This window comes from Chenopodium quinoa, unplaced genomic scaffold (genome assembly GCF_001683475.1).
Source record: "Chenopodium quinoa cultivar QQ74 unplaced genomic scaffold, ASM168347v1, whole genome shotgun sequence".
Taxonomy (NCBI): Eukaryota; Viridiplantae; Streptophyta; class Magnoliopsida; order Caryophyllales; family Amaranthaceae; genus Chenopodium; species Chenopodium quinoa.
The window spans coordinates 618,487-624,877 of NW_018742441.1; positions in this window are offsets into that span (position 1 = coordinate 618,487).

The window sequence follows — 6,391 nt, forward strand, 5'->3', positions numbered from 1 at the left end:
GTCAGTTTTCAAAATTATCATAATTTTAATAAGTTTTTATAATTTTTGATTCATTATGGGACTCATATCATATACTTTTTGAAAACAAAAAACCAAAAAACAGAAAACCACACCAATGCCAAACGAACCCTAATTTAATTGATAAAAAGCAATACGACATCTAATTAAATTGTATAATTTTATTGGGAATAACATGCAACTATTTTTAAATATTTTCAACACAACTAATCTAAAATAATATTTTTCTTCTCAATTGTGGTTTTAATAATATTTGCCTTATTATTTCATCTTTCTTATATGCATTGCATTTGTTTATTCCACATAGGTTGCCTCATTTTTATGTATATCACAAATTAATTATATAAAAAAAGATTATTATTATCGTGCATTGCACATGCACTAATCTAGTAAAGATAAAACCAAAGTTTTATTAAAGTGAAACTTGATACTTAAATATTCCCTCACAATTAGGGCTGAGCAAAACTACCCGAAAAACTGAAAGCCCGAAAAATCGCCGGAATCATTCTGAAAATTAGGGTACCCGATCCGATAACCATAACGATTCGGGTATCCGTTCAGATAATTTGTTATTGGGTATGGTTATTGGGTATCATTTTAAAATTAACGGTTACCCGATCTGATCCAATAAGTATTTTTTTTTTTTTTTTTGCTTTTTTTCCCTACTTAAATCTTTTTTTTTTTTTAAATATGAGTTCTTACTTTACTTCATAATTACTTTATAATATCAATGATTAGTAATATTATTTATAATTTGGTCAAAATCATATGATATTGTTGTTAATTAGTGGTAAATTATATCCTAATAACTATATAATTAAGTTTAATTATCATTATTGGATATCTTATTGGGTACCCGATAACTGATCCAAAAATCCAGGTACCCGAAGTCCGGGTACTCGAACTTATTGGTTCGGGTTATGAATATCACTTTTAGGGATTTTGGTTATCGGGTAACCGAACCGTTAGGACTAATGGTACGGGTACCTGTCTCATACTCACCCTTGCTCACAATGGTCGTCTGTGCACGTGTGTCTATGTATTTTTTTGACCAGTAATAATTTTAATTGCATATTAGCAAAAAAAGTAACAATTTGATATTAATAAACTACCTATTGAGACGAATCAAATAAACTTAACATGATTATTCTATGTTGTGCTAAGTAGTAAACCCTGATCTCTTCTTATCTAAAGGGGCGTTTGGTTGGGGGTAATAATAGGGAAAGGGAATAAACATGGCTAGTTCCCTTTATTGTTATTTGTTTGTTACTTTCTATCATTCCCTTTACCCACTTTTATTTTTGAATTTACCAAAATATGTTCCACACTGATTCCCCACCCCTCAAGACTTTTCCATTCCCATTCCCCACTTCATTAGCCATCACACTCTCTCTCGTCTCAATAAACCCTATTGAGACGAATCAAATAAACTTATCATGATTATTCTATATATGTCGTGCTTAGTAGTAAACCCTAATCTCTTCTTATCTATAGGGGCGTTTAGTTGGGGGTAATAATAGAGAAAGGAAATAAACAGGGTTCATTCCCTTTATTTTTGTTTGTTTGTTACTTTCTATCATTCCTTTTACCCACTTTTATTTTTGAGTTTACCCAAATATGTTCCACACTGATTCCTTACCCCCAATACTTTTCCATTCCTATTCCCCACTTCATTAGCCATCACACTCTCTCTCCTCTCAAACCATATAAACCCAATAGTCGTCACCCTCACTGAAGTTCCGGCCACCACAGCAGCCACCAAACTACGAGCATCGACGACGATCTCCGACTCCTTCTGACGAGCTACGACCACCGGCGAATCAGCGACAATCTCCGACCATCTTGCTTCATGTTTTTGTTCTTTTGTATTCATGTTTTATACCATAATCAATCCTTTTCTTTTCTTTTTTTCATGAATAGTTAAGGAAACTACACTTTATTCCTATTTTTATTGAATTATTGTGTGTAATAGATAGTCATTATTGTACGCTTGTTCAATGGTTGTTTTTTTTTTTGGAAGGACGAACAATATTGTTCAATGTTCATGATTTACCTTTTTTTTATTTCTTTTTTAAATTTCATTTATGTTGGCTAACTATCAATTACCAAAAAAAAAAAAAAAAAAAAAAAAAAAGATCCAATGTTCATTTTTTTCCACTTTTATATTACATTTTTTTTTTCATGGTTTCTTTTAGAAAAAACAAAAAGGATTTTAACAACTCATAATTTGCTTCCTTGACTTGAACCAAACAGTCACAAAGGGAATCAATGAGCAGTTCATTCCGTTTGCTAGACACAACCAAACAATCAGGGTCAAACCATTCCTTTCTCCTTGTTCATTCCATTCCGATTCCCTGTGCAAACCAAACGACCCCTAAATCCTATACCTTGGGAGGCTGATAGTTTGAGAGCTAGGTTTTAAATTTACAAATGTTACTACAAAGATACATTGCCCCAACTTTTGTAAACCTAACCCCCTAAAAACTTGTCAATGACATATGTTTGGCTAAATACAATGACCTGTTCATATTTACTGAATTGAGCTGAACTAAAGTGATTGGAGCTGAACTGAAATGAGCTGATTGAATCTGAACTGAATTGAACTGAATAGAGTTGAAATGAATATTTTATGAGGGAGGAAAATTAGGAGCTGAAGTGAACTCAAATGATTGGAGTTGAACTAAACTGAAATGAAATGAAATTAATATAAAGTGAACAGGCCCCTAAGTATTGATGATTTTTTTTTTGAGGCGGATGAACCATGTTTGGTGCATTCGGTTTTCTTTTCTTTTTTTTTTTTTAAAAAAAAGGCAAAATGAACATTTAATTGTTTAGTAAAGAACATATAGTTGTTTTGTAAAAAATATATAGCTATTTTATAAAGAACATCTGGTTTTATATGTTTTTTTTTTGGTAAATCTAAAGAACATTTGTAACATTAATAAAAAAAATGATAATATTAAAGAACATTATTCATATAGGAAATGTACATTTGGTATAAATGACCATAAATGATCAAATATCTATATGAAAAAGTACATTTTACTGTATTATAATGTACATTGTATTATATTTTAATGAACATATATGTTATAATGTTGGTTACATGTTTAATATACATTGTATTATTGGATCATGTAAGTACATGAAAAAAGAACATTTTATTGTAATTTAATGTACATTGCATTATTTGGATCTACAACTTTTTCTAATTTTGTATATTTGCTTGCTTTCTTCTTCCAAAATGTATTAATCGGTCGATCTTCTTCAAGAAATTCATTTTATTTCTCATTGCAACAACAAAATTACATCAAAATCGTAATTAATTCCCAATAAATCAAATATTACAATTTTCAATCAAATTTATAAAGAACAAACATTCAAACTCAAAATAAACAAGTAATAAATGTCGAATTTGGTCTTACCTTTCATTTTTATATGTCATCTTGAACAATTTTGGACTCAAAATTTCGATTTTCTTGAAATTTTGTTTGAGGTTTGAGGAATTTAAATGGGATTGAAGTTTTGTTTGGAGAGAGAAAGTGAACTTTTGATTAAAAAAAAATGAAATGATTTGTAACTAAGGTAAAAAAAAATAATTATAGTACTATTTATCTATTTCATTATACAAAATTTCTTTCAAAAAAATATAGTAGTATACAAAATTATTGCACAAAAATCCGATGTACATTATAAACGAACACTATGTTCTTTTATATGCCCATATACATTAGTATACATCTGCATGTACATTCAGCCTTTTCGTATTTTGGAGCGGATGCACCATGCGTATCGTGCATCAACATGCACGAACCAAGCTTTAGTGTCTGGTCTCATTTTTTTTTACTAGATTAGAATAATCATTATTTGTGAATATGAGTAACAAGAATTAATCAAGTTGGTAACCTTAATTTGCTATTAAGAATAACCCCAATTCATTAAACAAGTAACAATTAAATAAACTATAAGTAACCTTATTTATTCATTCAAGTAACTTTTATTTTGACCATAAAAGAGTAATTTCTCTTGTTGATAAAACTAACCTCATTTTTCCATTGCAATAACCCTTTATATGTCAAGATAACCCCATTTGATCATCGGTGTAATGCTGTAACCCTCAATACTCAATTAATTGCTTATATGTGAATTGGTCACCATGTGGCTAGTCACATTTAAAAATTTATGTTGGCCAAATGGGTTTTCAATACAACTTTTCAAATGGTTATATGGAAACCAAGGTTGAATTTCTCAACCCAGATTTAGTGATTTTGTCAAACATGAATTTCATATTTTCATTTTCACATTGATTAGATGATTTAGATCCAATACAAGACATTTCGCTCCCCTTCGATCTGGACCCTCATTTTAAATTGACCAATCTCTTTAATTGATAAGGGGAACTACAAAAACAAAAGCAACAATACAAGAAAACTAGAAAGACCAAAACAGAAATCTACGTCGATGACCAAAAAAAAAAAAATCTCTTTAATTGACAAGCAAGCACAACACTAGAACCGTCAATGACGACGAGAAGACAGCCTATTGGGTGCACCTAGACCTGTCAATGGGGTTGAGTTTAAGCCGGGTCACGGGTCGAGAAATGCTCAATCCTAACCCAACGTTTGGGGTTCAGGTCAACCCAATGGGTTTTAAACACTTTTTTTTTTGTCTTATTTTTAAAAATTCTGATTTTTCAAGCTTACTTTGCTACTTGTTTTTCAATTTTTTAATGGAACATTTTCACCATATTTTTTTATTTTTTGATATAAATTTTCACTATATTGTTTTTAGCCATTACATACTACATAATTTAAGTCATCACTATTTCACCAAAGTTCATAAATTTCTAACTAATTAAAAATGATAATAAACTTAAAAATAAAACTTTTAATTACATTCCAAATTTTAAGGAAGAGACCAATATACTTATATGCATGTGTGGAGTATAATATCTCTTTACATAATATCAATAGACTTGTCAATCGGTGGTATGGCGGTGATGTGGGTTTTACGGATGCAATTAGTGTAAGTCTATGAGATATATAAATGAGAAAGAGATAAAATGAATGTTCGATGGTAGACAAACAATCAAACCTAATCAATTAGCTAATATCAATTTTCAAATAAATGTATTTACTAAAAAAAAAAAAAAGGCTCGTGAAGGGTTCGATTCGGGTTTGACCCACAAATTTACGGGTTAAACGAGTTTGGGTTGTATAGAGTTACGAGGCAAAAACTTTGTTCAAGATCCAGAAAACAAGTCGGGTTTGGGTCGGGTTGAAAATTGACAGATCTAGGTGAACCAAATAAACACATGCTGTCAAGTAAAACGGCATCAATCCAAATTAAACAAATCTTCCTGTTGATACTAATAAAGTTTACTTTTTCACTTTTCTTGGTGCACCTTATTAACAGTGTTTGCAAGCAAGAAGAGTATATAAATAACTACACAAAGCTACATATCAAATGAATAAAGCACCATAGCAATCAAACCTGAACGAACTCAATAAAATATGAGAACATCAGACTCGAACAAAATAAACCACAAGAGCATCACAAGATCAAATCCAGAACCTATGAGATCCAAAAATACATCTAACTTGGTAAAAAGTATAAATGCAGAAGACATCATATTAACCTTATTGAAAGAGTTAGACCCAGACCTGCCAAGTTAAACTAGAAAATTGATGATCGTATACAAAAACAAGATTATATCATGGATTTAAGGGAAAGACCACAAAGAATTATGAAGTAGCCCTAATGCCCTATGAAGGAAAACAAAGGGGAACAAAACAATCCAAACTTAACACAGATTCAATAAATTATTACTTCGCTCAATAACTGTATAATCTATCTGTTGGTCTTTCCCAGGGAGGGTGTTCGGACATGATTTTTCCAAGTAAATCTCTACTCTAAATATAAAATACACCCCTAAAGGTCCTCATGGAAGTTCCCCAACCTATCTATCTCTAACCTCTACAAAAATCCAACTCGATTGCCATAATACCCAAGGTTGAGAATAATTATCACAGACTTTGACCAGCAGACACCGCTGAAGAGAAAACCTCAAATTTAAAACAAAGAAACCTCACTGCAAGCTTAAGGACACCAAAATCAACTATTCCCCAACAATCCATCCTTTTCACAATGGTGGCTAAACTTGCCAAATACAGTTTGCTTGAAGTGGTAAGAATTTTGGATTTGAGCAAAATTCAGGAGACATCTTAAATTTTTTTTCTGATAATATTTAACATAATTACCTTACAATTGCTGCCAGTCATGGTCAATTTTTATGAAAGGTATGGGTGAAGAGTAAGAAAAAGGGTATACAAGGAAACATGTTAGCAGTTATTAAGGGCTACGTAACATAGCA